Source organism: Ictidomys tridecemlineatus, chromosome 1 (genome assembly GCF_052094955.1).
Source record: "Ictidomys tridecemlineatus isolate mIctTri1 chromosome 1, mIctTri1.hap1, whole genome shotgun sequence".
In the NCBI taxonomy this organism is placed as follows: Eukaryota; Metazoa; Chordata; class Mammalia; order Rodentia; family Sciuridae; genus Ictidomys; species Ictidomys tridecemlineatus.
In genome coordinates, this window is record NC_135477.1 from 195368662 (window position 1) to 195391826 (window position 23165).

The 23165-nt window shown below is 37.2% G+C and overlaps 1 pseudogene; it reads right to left on the minus strand.

Annotated features, from left to right (window-relative positions):
* Positions 1-10243: 10243 nt before the first annotated feature.
* Positions 10244-12741, minus strand: LOC101968411 (transcription factor AP-2 gamma pseudogene; annotated as a pseudogene).
* Between the last annotated feature and the right edge of the window lie 10424 nt (positions 12742-23165).

Consider the following 23165-nt stretch of genomic DNA (forward strand, 5'->3'; position numbering starts at 1 on the left):
TTTCAACCTACACACAGAGAGCTCCTTAGCCAATGGTAGGATGCCTTACTTACTGGTCTCAAAGCACTACTAAAAACAAACAAAGCTAAGGAAAGATGAATAAAGTATAACAATCATATTTCACTAAAGAAATAATTTAAGATGAAATATGTATTTTAAGTGGAATTTCTAGAATTAAAGAGTACAATAACTAAAATAAAAAATTCAGTAGAGTTTCTATAAAAAATTAGAGAACTAATTAGGTGTGGTGGAGCATACCTGTACTCTTGGTGATTTAGGAGGAAGAGACAGGAGGATCACGAGTTTCAGGAGAGCCTCAGAAACTAAGCTAGAAACTGTCTCAAAAAAAAAAAAAGCAAGAGGAAAGAGAAAGAAAAAAGAAAAATCAGAGGAAATAATAGCATTGTGGTAAATCATTTCTGGGTTCCATACACTCTTGGCTTCCATACTGAGACCAAAAATAAAAATTCAAGCAGCAAAATAGGTCAGCAGATTCAAAGATAAGCAAATTTCAAATAACCAAAATGAAGAATAAAAAGTGAAAAGCTCCCTAGAGACTCATGGGGCACCAGCAAGCATACCAAATCTTATACCACAGCAGTGTACATAGGACAGAAGAAAGGAAGAATAAATAGCATTAAACTTCCCATATGAGTGAAAAATGTTACACACCCAAGGTCACCAAAAGTTAAGAAGGATAAACTCAAAGGTGACCTACATACAGTTACACCAAAATCAAACTTTCCAAAGCAAAAGCAGAATCTTGAAAAAAAAGAAAAAAAGACTCATCATGAAGAAAGGATAGTCAATGTTATGGTTTAGATGTGGTGTTCCCCAAAAGCTCACGTGTGAGATAATGCAAGGTGTTTGGAGGAGAAATGATTGGGTCATAGCCTTAAACCAACCAGTGAATTAACCCCTTTTAAGATTAATTAAGTAGTGAGTGAAAGTTGGTGAGGTGTGGCTGGAGGCATGACTATGGAGTATATATTTTGTATCTGGAGAGTAGAGTCTCTCTGCTTTCTGATTACCATGTGAGCTGCTTCCATCTGCCACACTCTTCCACCATGATGTTCAGTTTCACCTTGAGCCTCAAGGAATGGAGCCAGCCTTCTATGGGCTAAGACCTCTGAAACTATGAGCTCTAATAGAACCATTCTTCTAAAATTGTTCTGGTTGGGTCTTGTGGTCAAAGCAGGAGAAAAACAAAAAACAGTTGATTAAAACAAGTCAATAAGACTAAACACAGACTTCTCACTGAAAACAAGTGGAACAAAAGGCTATAGGGGACAAATTCTAAGGGCTGAATAAAAAATAATATCAATCAAGGATTCTATATCCAGCAAAACTATGCTCACAGAATAAAACCATAGGACTATCCATGTTAGCTTTGTTTTTATTTATTTGTTTGTTTATATTTTTAGTTTTAGATGGACACAATACCTTTTTTATTTTTTATTTTTATGTGATGCTGAGAATCAAATCCAGTGCCTCACATGTGTTAGGCAAACAAGCTACCACTGCGCTACAATCTTAGCCCTTAAATTAGTTTTTCAGATGACAGATTGTCACTAACTACTGGTATATAAGAAATACTAAAGGGACTTCCTCATACTGCTAGAACTGAATTAAATTCTAAGTTAGACTTGAATCTAAACTTACAAATTAAGAATCTGGGAGGGATAATTGCAATGGAAAATATAATATAATGTATAAATGTACTTTTATTTATAATTTTTTCTATCTGATATATAATAAATGCAACAATGTAATATCAGTAAAATGGTGTTGATTAGCTTATATTATTTAAATTGGTAATTTTAAAGATAATAGCACAAAGGAACAGATGCTCTGTTTTGGTTAGCTTTTTCCACTGCTATGACCAAAGGACCTGACCAGAACTACTGTAGAGGAAGAAAAGTTTATGTGAGGGCTCATGGTTTCAGAGTTCCTAGTCCACAGAAGGCTGGCTCCATTCCTCAGGGCTCAAGGTGAGGTTGAACATCTTGGCAGAAGAAGGTGGTGGAGAGAAGCAACTTACATGGTGATTCGGAAGCACAGAGAGAGTCTCCACTCTCCAAATACAAAATATATACCCATTAGCCATACCCCCAATGAACCACTTCATCCAGCCACACCAACCTGTCTCCAGTTACCAATCAGTTAATCCCTATTAGGGAATTAATTAACTAATTAGTTTAAGCCTATAACCCAATCACTTCTCCTCCAAACTTCTTTTATTGTCTCACACCTGAGCTTTTGGGGTTCACAACATTGTGAACCATAACATGCTCTATTGGGTCAGAGTTCTTGTATACTATTAGAATTTAGTTGGTATTAATCCAAATTGATATTATAAATCAAAACATTATCTTTAATTCCTATGGAAAAAAAACTAAAAGAAAAATAACTTTTAAAATACAGTAGAGTACATAATAAATAATGAAAACCCTGTAATAAAATGTCTATTTAAGACTAAGAAAGGTAATGTGAAGAAACAGGAAATAAAAAGACAGGGCATTTTGAAAACAAAAAGGAGTAGCTATAAACCCTACCTGATCAATAATTATAACCTCAAACAAAAACCAGATTATAAAAATGTATAACAACATCATCAATATGGTGATCCAGTTATATGATTTTTACAGGAGGCACATTCCAGATTCAGAGACACAATACATTGAACCAACAATCCAAACAGAACTGAAGTGACAGTATAAATATTATACACATCAGACTTTCAAGGGAACACTGCCAAAGACAGAGGGACATTTTACATGAAGAAAATAGGCCATTTTACATTAAAAGAAATTGACAGAAATATTATCAATTATACATTTATATATTCCTAATGATAGAGACACAAATCAAATGAAGTAAAATCAAAAAAAATATAAAGGAAGAAATAGAAATTCAGCTATGGTAGATGGTATGTCTATACTCTAGATTTTAAAAAATGGATAGAAATACTAGACAGGAGATGTATGAAGGATAGGAGATTTGAATGAGTATTAACAGACATTTCTAGAGTACCTCACCCACCACAAGCAGAATGTATAGTTTTCTCAGGCATCATTGGAATACGCTCCAGTAAAGACTATATATTATTAGGCCATAAAATGCCATGGTAAATTGAAAAAAATATTTATTTTATGTATTTGTGGCACTGGGGATTGAACCCAGGGCTGTACATCTGCTAAGAATTCTACCAGTGAGCCCCATCCTTAGCTCTTGAAAATTATTTTAATTTACAATGTATATTTTCCAAAGATTAAAAAAAAGGAAAGAAAAGTAAAAATCAGTTAACATGAGGAAATTTGAAAAATTCAATGATCTGAATAACATACTCCTACAGAACTAATATCTAAAAGAAAAAAAAATGTTACAAAGTACTTTGCAATGAATGAAAACGAAAGGCAGCTTACTAAAACTTTTAGGATACAGTGAAAGCAATCTGGGAGTAAAAGGGCTAGCTATATACACCTACATTATAAGAGCAGAAAGATCTCAAATTTAAACCTAATGTGACTTTGAAAAACTAGAAAAGCAAGAGCAAACTAAAACCAAAGGAAATATAATAAAGGAATTTATAAAGATTAGGGAAAAATAAATGAATCAGGAATAAAATGATTAGAGAATATTATTTAAAATCAAAAGACACTCTTCAAATGGATGAATGAAATTTTAAACATTTGGCTATACTGAGCAAGAAAAATAAGATTCAAATTACTACCATCAGGATAAAGAGAACACTATATTTTTACCAAAATAAAAATATTACAAATGGCATTAGATATGTGAAAATGAACTAAACAGCATGTTTATCTCTCAGGGAAATGCAAATAAAAATCACAGGTTCCCAATTATCATTAGGATGTCTATAATAATTAAAAAAAAACTTGAAAAGCATTTTTTGGCCACATTGTAGAGAAATTGAAATCCTCATACATCCTGGTTGAAAAACAGTATGGCATATCCTCAAAAGTTTAATCCCTAGAATTATTATATGATCAATAATTCAATTCTTAGTTATGTAACCAATGTAAATGAAAATATGATTCCACACACAAAAACTTAGACAACAATGGTTATAGCAGCATTATTCATAATATCCAAAATTTATAAATAATCCAGATGTCTATCAATTGATGAAAAGATCAACAAAATGTGGTATAGCTACACAGTGGAATATTGTTCAGCCTTGGGATGGAGTGAGTAATGTCAATATGAATGAACCTTGAGGACATACACCAAGTGAAGAAGCCAGTCAAAAGATAGAATGTAATGTCCTGTGTTGATCATAAGATAATAGGCAAATCCATAAGGCAGAAAATGGATTGGTGGTGACTGGGGCTGGAGAAAAGAGGAAATGGAAAGTGACTGCTAATGAGTTTGAGAACTATTTCTTTCTTTCTTTTAATGAAGTAGTGTAGTGAGGATCATTGCAAAAGCCTGAATATATTTAAAAATACAGAATTTCACATTTATGTGTATATGTTATAGTAAATAAATTATACATCAGTAGAACTAATTTTTAAAACATATGTAGTTGTGGGGAATGATCAAGACATGCTTTTTTCCTGTTGAGAACTCAAGCACTGAAAGTGCTTTGCTATAATGTTGCCCTGAGGTGTAATTGCTTCAAGATCATGCAGAAAGATATCTTTTGAGATTTATCCAAAATGAGGGCTGTGATACAAAGTAGTAGTGACACATAATCAGAAGTCAGAAGTTGTCCACCATAGTGATTAGTAGCCTACACACACACACACACACACACACACACACACACACACACATACACACACACAAAAAAAGCCTACATAAGTAACTGAAGGTTTTTAAATAGCTTTGATCAGTCTGATATTTCTAGGATATTTCCAACCCCAGATTTACTTGTGACTTGCATGGTTAATCTGGAACAGAAAAAAATATTTTTTTATTGGATGAGTTGATGGTTTCAAAGCAGTAGAAATAAATGAGATCAAAATGTTTCAAAACTGTGTGCAGAAAATATAGAGAAAAGGTAACATAGAATTGTGTATTTTATTGAAAGCGAGTATGTTGATGAAATATTTGGCCTTTTTTTTAAATATCCACGAATGTGGAAATATAAGTCATGAACAGAGTAGAAATTCTACCAACTCCAGGAAAGACTTACTTGCATGTGTCACTCCAGTTTCTCATGGCAATGTAGACCTCACCTCAGGTATTAAGATCGCCATGCATGAATGCTTGCAAAGTAGTCCACAGTGATTTGAATTACTAGCTCCTCTTTAGATAAAGTTTGGGGAAGAGTATGATTTTGAAGGAAAGTATATCTCATAAAATATAATAAAAATAAGTCTATAATGAAAAGAATTTGAGTAGCATGTGTATAACAAGTAGTGTTTGAAGCAAAAACACTTGTGGTGACAGAAAAGTTTATTTTCTTAGTGATTTGGTAAAAGTTCTTAGGGATAAGCAGTTTATTTGTTCATGAGCATTTTTGTGCCAATCCAACACAATGCAATGACTAGAAAGCCTTGTGGCCATACATCATAGTAAAGCTTATTTTTCTGACCATCTGTGTGATTTAGAATGGACACAGCCCAGGTAGTGTAGCAGTCTTACTTGTTGGGTAGCTCCTCCTATTTCATGCCACTCCAAGGATAAGTGCACCACCCAGGAATGAAATAGACAACCATCTCAATTATAGGTAAAACTATGCATGACCTAGATTACCAAAGCCATGGCCTTCTCTTTATTTGTATAGTTTAATACATTTATCAACCCCTTCCATCCATTGCACACCATCCCTGATACACGCCTAGTAGGAACAGCCACCATGGTTTATATAAACCATCTAGCATATCACCTCATGTGTTGTTAATAAATATGGTGATTTGTATATAATTTTAGATGTCCAGAAAGTGAAGGGTCTGAATGAGACCAGCCAGGAAAAGCAAGAGAGGCATTTCTGGCAAATTGGACTCCCCAACAGCAGCACCTCAACTGAGGAGAAATTCACATTAGGAACAAGGTTTAATTTGAGCTCAAAGCAGTTTTCAAGTCTAGCTCCAAAGAGTGGGCCAGAGGGGCTTGATATGTGATAGAAGGAGCTTCTCCCTAGTGAGCCTGAGGAGGTGCAGGCTGGAGAGGAGCCTAGTGGTCTTAACATTCCTATCATCAAAACCCAAATATGAATCACCACTCCCCCCGACACCAGTCTTCTGTTAGGTGGGCCCTGGAATGTACATCAACAGTCATCACAGAGAAAAGAGGGCCAAGACTAACTATAGAGGCTGGACAGAGGATGACCCAGGAGGGTTTCCCTGAGGATGGCCCATAGAAAGCAAGTGTGAGGGCTGAGGGAAGAAGAAGGTGGTGCTCTGGGAAGTGGAAGTGGGATCGAAGGGTCTGAGGAGATATCAGTGAACACCTTTTGCTTCATTGTGATCCACATTTCTTTGTTTCCTTTTTGAGCACAGAGAGGGCAAAAGGTTCTCCTGACATCTGGTTTCAGCTGGTACCTTCACTCCCTCCAAAGAGAACCCGAGGGCTGTCTCAGCTCACAGAGAATCCCTGTCCTCTCTGCCACCTTTTAGAAGCCACAGACTTGTTAGATGGTCTGTGTTTACTTAGGCATGTCCTCTTTTATCCCTGACACCAGCTGGAAAGTGTGCCTGCTGGCCTTCATGCAGAACAGAAGGCAATTGATGAGGTCAGAGCCTTTGTAATCCAATCTTCTCAGCTCTGAACAATGCTGCACAAGTACATGAGCTTTGGGGGATGTTCTGGAACCAAACCGTAACATTTAGGAAAACAAAACTAAATAAGAAAATCTTTCAGATCAAGGGTTAAGCAAAGCATCTTCAGATTTGAAAAAGAAAAGCAATCTAGAAAAGGAAAGATTAATAAACTGGTAAACTTCTGCTAAACCAGTTCAGTGGATAAAAAGACAAGTTACAGCTGGGCATGGTGATGCTTGCCTGTAATCCCAGAGTCTCTGAAAACTGAGACAGGAGGATCATGAGTTCAAAGCCAGCCTCAGCAAGTTAGTGAGACACTAAGCAATTTATTGAGAACCTGTTTCAAAATAAAATATTAAAAAGGGGGCTTGGAATGTGGCTAGTGGTTAAGTTACCCTGGGTTCCATCTCCAATACCAAAAATAAACAAATAAATAAAATAAATAAAAATAAAAAGACAAGTTAGAGAATGAGAGAAAAATACAAGGAAGTGGCCATGCCTGTCTTCCCAGCTACTCAGGAGGCTAAGACAGGAGGATCATCTCAGCCTCAGCTCTTAGTGAGACTCCCCGTCTCAAAAAATAATAATGATAAATATAAAGGACTGGAATGTAGATCAGTGATAAAGTGCCCCAGGTTTAATCCACAGTATCTCCACATTAAAAAGAAAAAAAGAAAATGCAAACCACACTTTGAGCAAAGGACTACTACCTTGAGTGTTTAAAGTATTCTTAAAATTCTACAATGATGAAAACAGATAGTCCTTTCAGAGAATGGCAAAAGAATTGAGGAGACTTGATTAAAGAGAATATAATATAAAGGGAGGTCATTCAACATCCTGGGGATTCCTGAACTATGATGAGTTAGCAAATGGTCAAGCCAAGAGACAAGTGCACCCAAGGCCCAGGACAACACTTAGCAAAGAAAAATAAATTGTCAACACACAGGAGTTTGGATTATTCCTCAGAAATTCACACTAAAATGTCCAAAAGCTTACACACTGCCTGAGTCTAGTCAAGCAACACTGGTGAGATGATCAGATGACACAGCGGAGGGCAGCATCAAGGCTGTCAGGGTTAAGGATGTGGCAAGGCTGGTGAAGGGCATAGGTGGACAACAAGAGGAAGACAGGAGTGGCCCTCAGCACTGGAGGCCTTCTGCATCCTGACTGCAGCTGTGAGCACCTGATGGGGCCACAACACAGGGTTTCAAGAGGTCAAAAGGGAAGGCTGGGTAAAGGGCACAGAGGTCTCTCATTGCCATTTCTAACTTGGTGCGTAACTGAAATTACCTCAATATAAAACATTCAATTCTTTTGAAGAGCTCAGGCTTCAGGACAAAGCTAGATGACTATGCAAGTCACTTCCCTGCTCATGGGGTGAAAAGGATTGAATTAGTTAGAGCTGAATGGTCCAAGAATAGAGCTTAGTGCAGAGGAGAGCTCCCAGGTGGCTGTCAGAGATGAGCCTTCTTACGGTGCTCTCTTTTTTTTGAACTCTTAAAAAAAATCATTTAATTGATCCTCTATCATACAAAATTTATTCAAATTACATCTATTTGAAGTGGTAAGATCACAGCTAGAGAACAGGTCACCCATATTGAATCTATTTACAAAATCCATCATAAAAGCTTTTATGTTGTTGGTGTTTTCTTTTTAACATTATATTAATATATTTTCTTCTGTAAACTAGTGTACAACACAAAGCTAAACTGATTTGTAATTTGCCTACTCCAAGTCTTAGGAGAAATACTTCCTTTCTTCAAAATGTCATACCCCATATGAAGAAACCCCCTCACCCTGACGCATGCCACCTGACCTGCTCCATAAGGCCCCTTCCTCCAGATGCTCTGCCCCCTCTCTTGGCCCAGCATTCAGAGTTCCTCCTTCCTCTTTCCTAAAAGCTAAAGATTTAAACACTGCAATTCTATTTATAGATCCACATATATGAAAACAAGAACCACATGAAATACAAAAACAAGGTAACATTCTTGAAAAACTACAAACCAGCTAGGAAATATTCTGGTAGGGCTTACAAATTAATTACTATTTTGTACAAAATTGCTAAATAATGAAAAGTGAGTCAATACATGTCCACTTAAGTAAAGCGATTGCAATACATAATTCTGTACATATAAACACATGCCTAACACTGTTTGACAGCTCATGTGTTGGCTGGTGTACACTCTTATTTTCTAAGGCTCATGCAGTCATAATCCACACTTGTAACTCTTAGCCAATTTTTTAATTAATTTATTTATTTCAATTAGGTATATATGGCAGAAGACTGCATTTTGATTCATTGTACACAATTACAGTACAATTTTTTATTTCTCTGGTTGTACATGATGTAGCATCACACCATATATACAGTCATACATGTACCTAGGGTAATGATGTCCACTCATTCAACCATTTTTTTCTGCTCCCATGCACCCTCCCCACTCTCCCTCCCCTTTGCCCAATCACAGTTCCTTCATTTTTCTCATGCCTCCCCTGACCCCATTATGGATCAGCATTCACTTATTAGAGAGAACATTCAGCCTTTGGTTTTTTGAGATTGGCTTACTTTGCTTAGCATGATATTCTCCAACTCCATCCATTAACCTGCAAATGCCATAATTTTATTCTGTCTGAATGCTGAGACTGTTCCATTGTGTATGTATACCACAGTTTCTTTATCCATTCATCTATTGAGGGGCATTTAGTTTACTTCCACAGTTTAGTTATTGTGAATTGAGCTGCTATGAACATTGATGTGGCTGTAATAGTATGCTGATTTTAAGTCCTTTGAGTACAGACCAAGGAGTGAGATATCTAGGTCAAATGGTACCTATGATATTTTGCCTTTTACTGACATGTATACTCAATTAATTTAGTATGATGACCATACTAAATTTTATACTTAATAGACATGGACATTCATATTTTATTCCTTACTTATGAAAACACATTATATCTCCAATACTTATAATTTTTTCTCTACTATCAAGTTGTATTTACACATATTTCAAAAAATTTTTTTTTCGTTCTTGATGGACTTTTATTTTCACTTATTTGTAAGTGGTGCTGAGAATCGAACCCAGTGCCTCACACATGCTAGGCAAGTGTGCTACTGCTGAGCACAACCTCAGCCCCTGTATTAACACATTTTTTAGCACCAATTGATTTCCACATGCCTCATGATGGACAATTCTCTTTGTTATATCAGGTTGTAGTGGCACACCCTTTCTCCATAGAAAAGTTTTAACTGGGCTTCTCCAGAAATCTTCACCATGGCTGATTTTAGGACTGTCAGGAAAAGAGTCTCTTTAAAGGGTTTAATGTAGGTAAATTTCCAATTTTCATGTTGCCCTGTTTTACTTGGCAACTGGCTGGCCTCAAGTGACAGAGGACTTTGGATTGTTGGGTAAGACAGGTTGGAAACTCCTCCCCCAGCAAGAGTGCCTCCAGTCTGTTTCAGTGGAGACGGATTCCTCTGTCCTTTCCCTTCCCACCCTGTGCTCACCCCCATTTTACTTCCTGTGCTTCTCCATTTTCTCCAGGGTCTTGTTAGAATCTGCTGGACTCTGGTCTCTGGGGTTCATATAGGATTTGTTTATGACAATCAGGGCTTCTTTGATGTAGTTCTGCACCGCAGACACAGGGGTGCAGATGACCTGGCTGAGGAACCCGTGTGTAATCAGGCAAAAATGAGACAAGTGCTTGTGTTGTAGGTTTCTAAGACCAGGGAAGGCCTGTTGTTGCCATTGGGTGTTCGGTCTTAATTGAGGGGGTCCATGAATTCTTTACACACTTGCTGAGACACCCACAGCATTATTCTTCCTTGTTACCATCTTAATTTACCCTCCTAGGTGAGGCCTGGTTAAATATTTGGCCACTGGCTTACTAGGAAACTTCAGTTCACAGCCATATGCAAAGTACCCAGCCAAGTGAACAGCTTTTTCTTCCACCAAGGATGTCAGGGTGGTCACAAGAGCAGCTTTCCATATTCCAGCTTGAAGATCTAGCCCAGTCTTGTCCAACTTTTCCCACAACAATCAGTCATTTTGGGACTTTGCTTTCCTGAGAACATCTCCCAGCAGTGAGGCATTTAAGCATTCAGAAGGTGACAATTGCCTCTGCACTTCAGCCACAGTCACTTATATTTGGACATGGAGCTGAAGAGAGACAGTCTTCCCAGAACCAAGCAGAAGACTTCATGGGATTCATCAGGGCTACCACCAGATCCTCCTGACAGGGGAGACCCAGGGGGTTCTTAGCCATGGAAAATCGGACTTTTGCAGATTACAGACTGATCAGGCCCAAGCAGGTTGACATTCTGCACCTCTTTCATCTGGTGAGCCATGTCATGGAGCCCCAGGTACTTTGCCAGGCCTGCAGCATCCAGGGCATGCCATGGGGTAACAGTAAGTCTGAGCAGCTGTTAGCATCCCCGAGGGTGCCTACAGCACCTCCCTCTATCCTAGAGAGTTGGGGAAGCAGGCCAGCCAGGCACCCTAGGCGGCCCCCTCCTGGCTCTGGCGGCGAGACCAGGACTGTTCCTGGCTGCTGGTGCCCACAGGCTGGTGCAGGGGGCTAATGGCTGCAACATAGGCTTCGCTCAGATGTGAGTAGGGATCCACCGACTGAGTGTAATCCAACTGCTGGTAGGACGGTGGAAAGTAGGGTAGTGGCTGGTATTCAAAGACTCTAGTGTGGGACAGCAGCTTCTCAGAGTAATGCTAGTAGATGCAAGAACATTTGCAACTGGGAAAGGGAGCAGACCCTTATGTTAAGCAGTTCATCGGTTAATCCTCACTTGCCCCCAACCAATGGGGAATCCCCTTTGCATAAAATAGGAATGACTCTGACTGGACTGCTAAATTGGTGGCATTGGAGAAATTGCCATGGTAACACTCCAGGTAGCAAAGCCCAAAGAGAATATCAAATGGTAACAAAATATACTGGCTTCTAAGAGTGCATCCTACAAAATGATGCAAGTGTTCATGGGGATCATTATGAAAACTATGTTGGGAAATGGGGGTGGGCTACCTAAATGCAGTCTGCAAGAACCACAAGCAGGAAGACTCCATATTTTCAAGGTATCCTTTTCCCTAACTTGAGTTTGCTAGAAGCCCAATTGAAAGCCCAGGAGGTTGTTCATGAGACTTGAAGAAGTGCCCCACATGGCTCAGGGTTCTTAATCCAGGGGAATGAAGGAAAGCGGCTATGCAAACATGAGTAAAAGACAATTATATCTTTGTTTTCACTAACTTCTAACTAAACTCAACATTTACTTCAATGACAGAAGTAGACAGGCCACATAGGTTCAGCATGCCCTGTGCATTTGTTATCAATATAAATTACAGATTTTTTTGGTAATAACTGCATGGTTGGAAATGTTTGTGTCTCTCATCTCTTCAAAGTAATAGTAATTATTAAGTTCACCACCAGATTTTGTTCTTTTACATGCTAATTAATAGCCAATGATGCCTATCATATTAACATTTCTAGTGTTCTCATTACTGCACTTTAATAATTGCTTTTCTCTGTGATCCCAGTTGCAAATGTTCTGCTTCTTCTAGCATTACTCTGAGAAGGTGCTAATTGGCTTCAGCAAACTGCAGAATTTATTTGTTCTTGGTGCAAACACTCACACACACACACACACACAAAAAAAGTTTAAGAAGCCCCAAAGTGGTTGGGGTGTTACTGGAACATTATATTACTGGGGTATTATGAGCATTTCAATGAATTCTCTTTGGGCTTTGCTACCTGGAGTGTTACCATGGCAATTTCTCCAATGCCACCAATTTAGCAGTCCAGTCAGAGTCATTCATATTTTATGCAAAGGGGATTCCCCATTGGTTGGGGGCAAGTGAGGATTAACTGATGAACTGCTTAACATAAGGGCCTGCTCCCTTTCCCAGTTGCAAATGTTCTTGCATCTACTAGCATTACTCTGAGAAGCAGGTGGGGGTGGGGATGAGTCCCAGCAGGCCTTCATTTATGAGTGTCCACTGACCATCATGGCCCATGGCTCCCTCTGTAGTCACCTCTGCACACATTTTTTTTCTCACCACTATGGTGTCTCCCTCCCCACCATCCTCAAACACAAACCTTACCTTGCTGAGGACCAACCACAGATTTGAGAAGCAGAGCAATCAGGGAGCATGAACCAGTTGACTAATCTTGGGATGTTCCTCTGCCTCAGCCTTCTCACCTATACAGTGGAGATCACACAACCAACAGGGTTGCTGCTAGGATGAAAAGCATTTGTGTTATTTTCTTTATGGTGAAACAGTTATCACATATTAAGACCCTACAAATAATCCTGTGAGGACAGTTTCCTCAGGTAATGAGTATTTATAATTTTTGTAACCTCCACATCCAATTTGAAATACAAGAGTAGGAGAGAGGTAGTCACAGTGCCAAACAACACATTCGTTCATAAGCCAAAGTTTATTATTAAGAAGAAAAAGAAAAAAATGGGCACAATAGTGCATGCCAGCAGCTCAGCAGGCTGAGGCAGGAGGATTATGAGTTCAATGTCAGCTTTAGCAACTTAGCAAGATCTTAACCATCTTATCAAGACCCTGTATCTAAATTAAAAAAAAAATTAAAAAGGGCTGGGATGTGGTTCACTTAACCACAGTGCCTCTGGTTCAATTTATGGTATCAATAATAATAACAATAATAATAATATTTTAATATTTATTTATTTATTTATTTTTATGTGGTGCTGAGGATTGAACTCAGAGCCTCACATGTGCTAGGTGAGCACTCTACCACTGAGCTACAACCTCAGCTCCAATAATAATATTTTTAAAAAGAAAAAAGAAGTTACAACTTTTATAGTATAATCTTTCCTTGGGAAGAACAATCTGATACTTTTTAAAACATGATCATTTTCTTTATAAACCTTACTGGAAGGCCTTAAAATCAGCTATTTTAGTTGATTCCTGAGGTCACTGTGAAATCCTATGATCAAAACAAGGTGCCCTGCTGCCTCTGACCCACTCGGACAACTGAACTTAAGGTTGCTAATGTGAATTTCCAGGAACACCAAATAAAATACAGACACACACTCTACATTTAAACAAGATTCAGGATGGCTCCACTGCTCTCAGCCTCAAGCTCCCCAAGTGGGAGAGCAAGGGAAAGTCAGGAGAGGCTGGCAAAAGAGAGTGAGCATGTTTGGAAGTGGGCTTTTATTGGGAGGACCGTCATCCTTAGAAAGTCCATTCCAAAGAAAGGTCAGGAAGGGCAGGGTCACAAAGGACAAGTGAGTGTAATTCTACTCAAGTGGCTGCAGGATGGCATTTCTATGTCTGAAGACACATCCTCAACTTCTGGGACCAGGGCAATATTCAGGTCACTACTAGATGTAGTGACGGTCAAAGCCTCTCTGCTCAGGAATGAAAAAAAAGTCATTCAGAGTAACCTCCCACAGTGCCCACCTCCTGTGAGGACCTGGGACAGGAGCATCACTCTACCTATGCACTGGGACAGTGCATTTCCTGCACTTCTGCATCTTTCAGCTAATTGATATACACACAAGGTGAAGTCTCAAATACCCTCAGAAATCTTCACTCCTTGCTGTTTTTAATATGAACTGTTCTTTCTTTTGTACTATGATGTCTGAAGAAAAAGTTGGTAGGATCAGATGTCATTTTGATTCTCTGACATCATTATAAAATATGCATTTTCCTTAACTGAATATTATTCTTATAAGTAATCTGATAAAATGTCTATAAGAAACAGATAAATCTCAAAATGCTTCAAAGCTACAAAAATTATTCAAAGAAATTTTTTATAGGTGAGGTGATAGAACAATTGTGAAGAACTATAACTTAGGAGAAAACAAGCTGAGGACAAATAGTAAGCTCATAAGAATGAACATAGAGAAAAGAAAATACTGTAGTTAGGCCAAAGCAAATTTATTTCTCTGCATAATAGTCACTCATATACATGAGAATGATTCTGCAAAGTTATCTCAACTTTTGAATGCATTTATTCATTTATTCCTTCATTTATGACATACTCAAGGTTGTATTTCTAAAAGAAGCTGAAAAATTGGGCTGGGGGCATAGGTCAGTGATGGAGTGCTTATCCAGCATTAGTAATATGATGGGTTCCATCTCTAGCACCACAAAAAAAAATTTTAGTTGTGATGTGTTTTATAGAAAAACTAAAGACATCACAAATGTACACAATTGACTCTGATTCTGATCAGAGTGCTAGGGATACCCTCCTAGGCAGTCTGATGCATCAAATTCATATTTATGAAACACTTAAACCATATTGAAAAGCCACTTTAATCAATAGCTTGTTGTTTGTCATGCCATAATAACAACCTTAGACTGAGATAATAAAATAATACTTCAGCTTCTAATTTTAAAACTTAAGACATGCTCATTCTTATGATTTGGATATGAGCTTCCCAAAAAAAGCTCATGTAAAAATGAAAGAATGTTCACAGGTGAAATGAATAATTATGAGAGTCATAAACTAAATGGTAGATTACTCTATTTGAAAGACTAATGATTTAAATAGATTACTGGGTGGTAACTATCAGCAGGTGGGGCACCATGGAAATAAATAGGTCACTGGAGCAAGCCCTTGAGAATTATATTTTTGACCTGGCTCCTGGAAGTCTGTCTGCTACCCCTCTAATGTGAGGTAAACAAATTTTCTCTGCCACACCCTTCTGCCATGGCAATGTCCTGCCTCACCTCAGGCCTACAGCAATGAATGAATGAGGCTGACTCTGGAACTCTGAAACTTTGAGCCCAAAATAAACTTTTCCCCTTCTAAGTTGTTCTTGTCGGGTCTTTTGGTCACAGCAACACAAAGCTGACTAGTATACACACATACAAAATTATATATTTTTATTTTTCCCCAGGTGAATTTAGAAATCTGGAGCCTCTTACAGTTGGGCAAAATATAACTGACTCACTCCTCCCAGTTTAAATGAACAATATGACAGTTTTCTAGGCCCTTTACCTCTTTTTAAAACTATTTAATCTATTCTTCCCCTCAAATGAAAAACAACTTCACTCTTCTTTAGTTAACTACAGCCCCTCGGAAATACATTTGCTCTTACTTTCTTCATTACTTTCCAAATTCTATGCAAACACAATTGTATATAAGTGATGTATTTTGGGGATGAATTATCTTCTGAGCTAGATTAAATATTCTTCAAAAGAGAATATGTATTTGATTCCTCAGTACATCATAATGAAACCTATACCCTGGACTGTAAAAGAGAATGTATATAAACTCTCCTGGAGGTGGACTTTGACTCTACTTGGTCCTTACACATTAACTGCTGGAATGTCAGGAGGTTCCAATGCTTAAGATCAACAGACACACAGTGACTCTCCTCTGACTCTGGACTTGGGCCAATGTCTGGATTCAAAGAACCTATAAATATCTGGAATCATTTCTCTGTTGATAAGAGTGATGTCTGGAACTTTTCTTTGGATTCAGAAACCCCTGTTCCTAGTGCCTAGTAACACATTAAAGCCTCTAAGAATTTGTGACCATCAGGGTCCACGTACTCACCCTTCCCAAGTTTGTACTCACTCTTCCCAGGTTGCACTCACCCCACATAGCTGGCCCTTAATCCATCATCATGAAGATTCCCATAGTGTCTTTGCTAGATTATACCTAGTTATGAACTTTACCAAGTGTACTGGAGTATTAGACCAGTTTTTAACCCCCAAATATAGACAGTAGAAAGAATGCAGATACCCCTTAAAACTCATAGTGTATTCCAAGCTTAGAAACTTTGCATGCAGAATCCTTGAATGCCTAATTCCCCAACCTCACCTCATCCCCATCTACCTGTTCCCTCATTTGCTTCTAAACATGTCAGCAATGGTTCCAATTTTTCACTGTCAGCAACCACTCTACCTGGGTATATGTTTGTCACCATTTTGCATACCATGAGCTTCAACAGCTCTGCCATACTGCTTAATTTCATGACCCTCAAAGCCCACCCCTAAAAAATATGAAAATAGGGAAGGAGAACAGGGGTGAATAGGTATCTTTTCTGCTTTCTGTTAAAAAGAACATGGATATATCTTTGATAGAACAAAGAAAAGGCACACTGCCTAATTTATTTATTTTACACATACAAAACGTTTATTTCTAGCTAGTAGCAGCATCCTAATTTAAGCTCTTTTGTTTTTACTTCTGCACTCCTTTTTCCTATTATAACAATATATTCATGAATTATTTCATAGGTTTGCTTAATGCCCATTACATTAACCCACAGATGTGTCATGAATCACCATGTTGCCTGTGAAATTATTCCTCACTGTTTGAAAATTCACTTATAAATGTAAATCTAGTGCTAACATTTCAAGAACAATTTCCATTCAGTTTAGAGTTGCAATACAGTTAATAATTACCCATCAATTAAAACTATTATTAAGCTTCATTTCATATAAATAAAAACAATAATAGTGTTTTTAGATCACAGTATTTGTGAAAAGCCTTATACAATTATTATAAAAAGATTGAATTATAAAATTAGTATCTTCCAAATACTGAAATTTTAATAGCAGAGGACATTTATTTGGACAGGTACTTGCTACTAAAAAGAGTTTCCTGTGTAATATCTGGTTTTAAACTTCCAGAAAATCTGGGAGAACACACAAAACATGCTTTTAAAAAAGGCTTCCTCTTTATGTACATACCTATTAATTCAGTTAAATATGAAAACTCTGCTTTAAACCACTTTACAGGAAAAAATATTAAAACTTCTCTTGAACCAGCTGACATGGTTATGAGGTTGTTTTTCCAGCTGTGTGGTAAGAGCCTATTGGGTCAAGCAACAGAAAGAATCAAGTCTGTTGCTTCATGGTTTTAAAATTGTAATAAATCTACAGAACATTTATGGAACTGAAACTCTGTTTTAAGACATGGTACTAGTTCTTACTGACTATTCTGCTTGGTGCCCTAAAAAGAAAATGATTTAGATTTGCCAGAAAGCCATTTTTTTTTTTGATAGCAGGAATTGAACCTAGAGGTGCTCTACCACTTAGCCATGTCCTTAGCACTTTTTATTTCTTATTATGAGACAGGGTCTATGTTTCTAAGTTGCTTAGGGCCTCACTAAGTGCTGAGGCTGGCCTTGGAACTTGTGATACTGCTTCAGGGGACAGTTGGGTCAAGGCACTGAAAATAGCAGGAAACAAGTTTATTTGGCTGCAGCTAGGTACAGAGGGCACAATTTTCCTGTAATCAATTAATTAATCAATAAATCCCCTGAGTTCAGACAATTTCAGCACTTTATACCCAAAGTGTAAGGGAAGGGGCTCAGAAGTTCACAGTCTGCAGAAATTCACACAAAAGCAACTTTTTCTTTCATTGTTCTATGCGAGTTAATCTTTCAAGGACAACATCTGAGAAGGAGAGAGCTTCTTCTTCCCTTTCTTCCCTTCCCCTTCCAGCTGTTACCATGGAGCCCAATTAGTAACCCCTTCTCTTATGTTTGAAATGTAAACATCTCTGTGAAGTTGCATCTCAAGGTCAGAGGCCTAGTTAAAACAATCTGTTTTTCTTATCACACACTGCATTTGCAAGCACACTTCTACAAACTATTATATATGTTGTTATTTATATTAGATAGTCCATAAATGTTTGTGAAAAACTAGTAAAGGGGTATACAGCACCTGGAGCACTGACCTCTTCCAGGCAATGGCCAAGAAGGACAGAGCAATAGGAAATAGGAAGTTTAATTTCATTGAACCCTTTTGTAGAGCTGATTTTTCTGATAATCCTAAAATCAATTATAGTAAAGATTTTTGAAGAAGTTTAATTAGTACTTTCTATGGAGGAGGGGGTACCACCACAATACTCCCTCCTCAGCCTCCCAAGTTGCTAGCATTATAGGAGAACGCCACTGCAGCCAGCTTTTACAAAGCCAAATTTAATAATCATCCCAGTTATTATTCTCACCTGGCCATAGAAAAAACATGAATTTAGCAAAAGAAACAGATTTTAAATAATCAGAGTGGTTCTAAAATTATAACCAATATTTCTTATATAGGCATACATATATATATATATATATATATATATATATATATATATATATATATATCTTACAGGATTAGCATGTTTTTATAAAACTAGTATTTATCTTCAATTTCTGAGCTTTCATCATACTGCCTGGCAAACAGTAGGCACTTGATAAATATTTTCTAAACTAAAGTGACCACAATTGGAGAACTCTTGTACAACATTCTAAAATCTATCTAAGTTATACTTCAACTCTGACATATATTGAACTCAAAGCATTTAAGAACCAATTTATCAGTCCAACTTGGGACCTATGCCTGTAATTCCAGTGACTCAGGAAGATGAGGCAGAATATCTCAAGTTCCAAAGCCAGCCTCAGCAACTTAATGAGGTCCTCAGCAATTTATCTAGACCTTGTCTCAAAATTAAAAAGTAAAAAGGGTGGGGGATGTTGCTCACTGGTTAAGCCCCACTAGGTTAAATCTCTGGTATCAAAAAGGAAAAAAAAATCATAATAAGAACCAGAGTGTCTAAATTTTCCAGGTGGGTGTGGGGTAAGTAAGTGACAGCAGAAAGCAAAAGAACAGACTTGAAAAAAGGCTTCTGATTATCAGGAGACACTGTTCCATGCAGCACTCATTTCCAAAAACACTACTGACTCTGCTTAAACAAGCATATCAGCAAAATTCAACAACCCACCATACTTAGGGATAATTTTCAGAAGAAATAAAAATATTGAACATTTATGGTATTTTTGCATTATGAGAAAGTAACATCTCAGATTTGTCAAGATTGCATAATTCTACAGAGTAAAATTCATGAAAACAGGCACAGCTGTGGTTTTGCTGTCACATACAATCAAGAAACACTTTTCCACAAACAAAATCATGCTGCTACCCAATCTCAAAGTCAGAATTCAAAAGAATGTTTGGCTAGGGTGGGAGGGTTTTCAGGCTGTGCTTACTCAGTGTCTCCCAAGGCCTCTGGCTTGTCTCACCCTTTCATTGATTTGGGAACCCTGCAGGTAAAGCAATAGTTCTCAAACTTGGAAATAAATATAAATTTCCTGGGTTATTTTTAAAAACAAACAATTCCTCATCACCTCATCTAAAATTCTGACTTCCTAACTTAATCTGAGCCCTGCCAATCCATAGCACTCAGGATACAGTGGATTGTATTTGTACATTCAAGGCAGTCAGACTATGAAATCCAAAGAAGGAAATACAAAGATTCAGGTCAGCAGCCTTCACATCTCTACAGTAATGGACACCTGTACTATGCAGGGATCAGTTCGCTGTGAATCCCAGTTTGTCCTTCAGTGCATTTGCACAGGGGTAGTCCTGGTGTCTACAGTGTGCTCTGTGGTTGAGGGTAGCACCACCACTGGAGACTGGGGCAGTGTAAAGACACAATGCAAAACCCTAAAGCTCAATCAAGCTAGAGCTTGGGAACTCACAAATGGGAGGCTTGGCTGTTGGACTTGCATTAGTATAAATCTTGACTTAAATATTTAGTTTTAAAAGAATTTATCCATGGCTTGCTATCTGGAAAACTGTCCTGCTACATAACTCTTAAATATTATATTTAATAACTCTTAAATATCATCTATAATTTTACACCCAAACATTTTGTGATTTTTGTAGAATTCTATGAAATGTTCAAATTTGTTATATGAATTATTAAAATGATCATAAATCAATCAAGTATATAATTTTAATTTTTGTCCATACATTTTTTATTAGTTGTTCTAAACATTACAAAGCTCTTGACATATTATATTCATACATTTGTTTACATAAATTTTTCTTGAGTAAATATCTTATTTAGTAAGCTTTATACAAAATTTTTATACTGTGAGTACCTCAATTATCTCCATGGAAAATCGAAGACAAAAATATTAATGAGCTCTCTGTATATTGTTGTGGAATAATTGAAAATTGCTGCACAATTTTTTAAACCCTAGAAATTATATGAAAAAGTTCAGATGGTCATTTCTATTTAGAGAAATGTTTCTTCTAAAAATACCACAGACTTTAAAGACTTACAAAAATTTAACAACTGTGCTGTCACATTGGATCCATAAATATAATAACGTGTTGGGTTTTCAGGATAAGACTTAGGCAGCAGGAGAATTTTTTCACTGTCCTAGAAAAAAAATCTGATAATTTGAACATTTGCAGTTGAGAAGAATTTAGAGAAACAGTATTTAGTGACCCTGTAGAAGAGTAAAATATTCCAACCCAGACACATTTCTTTGGCATATTTCAAATTGGATAATTCAGAGAAACCTCAGACTCTGTGAACACAGGAATGGCTCTGAAAGGTGGTTCTTTTCCAAAAGAAAAGTATCTATCTACATATGTAAATAGCAGCTGTGCCTTGGGGTGGGAGATCCATTTTATATCCTCCACCTCTTTTCTGCCTAGGAGGGCTCTAAACGCAGCAAATAGAAATAGGGATTCTAACACCTTATCCAGATATTTGGCCACAGGTGGTTGTTGCCTGGAAGACCCCATCTGCATCACAAGACACCCTTGCTTGCTGTGCATATCCAATCCTCCTGTGATCTCTCACCACCCCCAACCCTGCTGGGTTTTTCCTTTTTCTACCTTAATAAATTTGTATAGCTTTTCTCCAATTTAATCTCCATCAGGATATACCAGTGAACCTTGAGAACGCTCAACAGAAATGTCCCTCTGTCTGAGCAACACCATGGGTGGATAGTGACTTTTCTTTTATAAATCCAAATCTAAATCTACACCCTATAAGTACTACTAAAGCAAGAAAACTTAAAATATAAGAATTAAGTAAATTTTTAATTGCTCACAGAAAAAAGTGTTTGTTCTATAATTTACCAGCAATAGTGATTGTAAATACACTGGTAGGACTGTAGAAGCATGAATTAAATACACACCATGGATCCATTCAGGGATTACCTAGCCACCATGTTATGCTTGAATTCGGGACCCCAAAAGACCATCAGAGACCAAGGTCGATGTAAACAGCAAAGACATGTTTATTTCGAGCTAGTCCTTTGCGGGCACACACTTCAACTGGTGACACTGAGAGGCTCTGAGCCCAAGGTTTGCAGCAGTTTTATACATTCTTTGGAGAAGGCAGGGACCCACACATATATTATAGCATCTCTTAGCAAATCATCACACACTTCGGGAAAATCAAATAACAACTCTAAAACATGATTAGCACATTCACTGGTGGGAACAAATTGGGTAGGGGTGACTGGTTAGGGTTAAGGTCAGGGTATTACCATACAACTTTAGAACAGCAAAATTACCATACAACTTTAGAACAGCAGCTTGATATAATATTCTTTTAAAGCTTCTACTTACAGACTTGTATAACTGGAAGATATGAATACATTAATAGCACCACAATTACATTGATGTTTTTATATTAACCAAATTTAGTTCTTAAAGAAATAACATATTACAATATTGCAAAATAACAGTTGTTGTTTAACCATACTTGTATAATTTTTAATTTCTTTAAGATTCCTTGCTCAAAAAACTTACACATATAACCAACTTACACAGACCTTCTTTATCACTTACTGAAGCCCTTTTATTAACTTAATCACATAGACTCTTATCCAGAAACATACTTTCCTTCTATTAAATCCATACCTAGAACCTTTAATTTCTCTTTTCCATTTGTTAACCTCCTTTTTCTTTTCACATTTTGAAAAAATCTTTTGTAAATTTCTGAATTTAGACAGATTATTTCATAGACATCAACATTTTCTTAGTTTTTTTATCACCTAGAAAAACTTATAAGCTTAATTTTAAAGCCATCTTTACTTTTATCTGTTTACCCAATTTAAATTGAACCATTTGAATCACGTGAATTCAAAGATATTTGGATACTTTTTTTTAAATTTCATAAGGCTCCTTATATATCTGCCAATTGTCATATCATTGCATGATATATGGACAAACACAAACAGACATACAACACATAACACAAGTGTGCACACATAACACAATAGTAAATAGTAAAGGCCTTGTAGCTTTTCTCAGGTGAATTCTCCATTGCAGTGTTTAAAAATACTCCAAAGTTGATCAAAAATAGAACTGATCAGAAAAATATTAACTTAGTTCTGTAGAATCAAAATTATGAGCTCAAAAAAGAAATACAGAATCTGAGAAAAAGCAAGAGTCCTAGAAAAAATGACTGGCCAGTAATTAGTTAATACCATACAATTTACTTTTTGGTTTAATCTAGTTTGAGTTCAGGAAAAAGACACCTTTACTTTTTTTTTTTCTTCCTTGGGCCTCAGATCAGTCTCCTACTGAGCTCACAGGCTTCTTCTATTTGCATTTCAACTTAAGTCCTGGCTGAGGTCTGGAAGAGGCAAGAAAAACTGGAATTCTGAGCAGAAGCTTCATGCCTAAGGCATTTTAA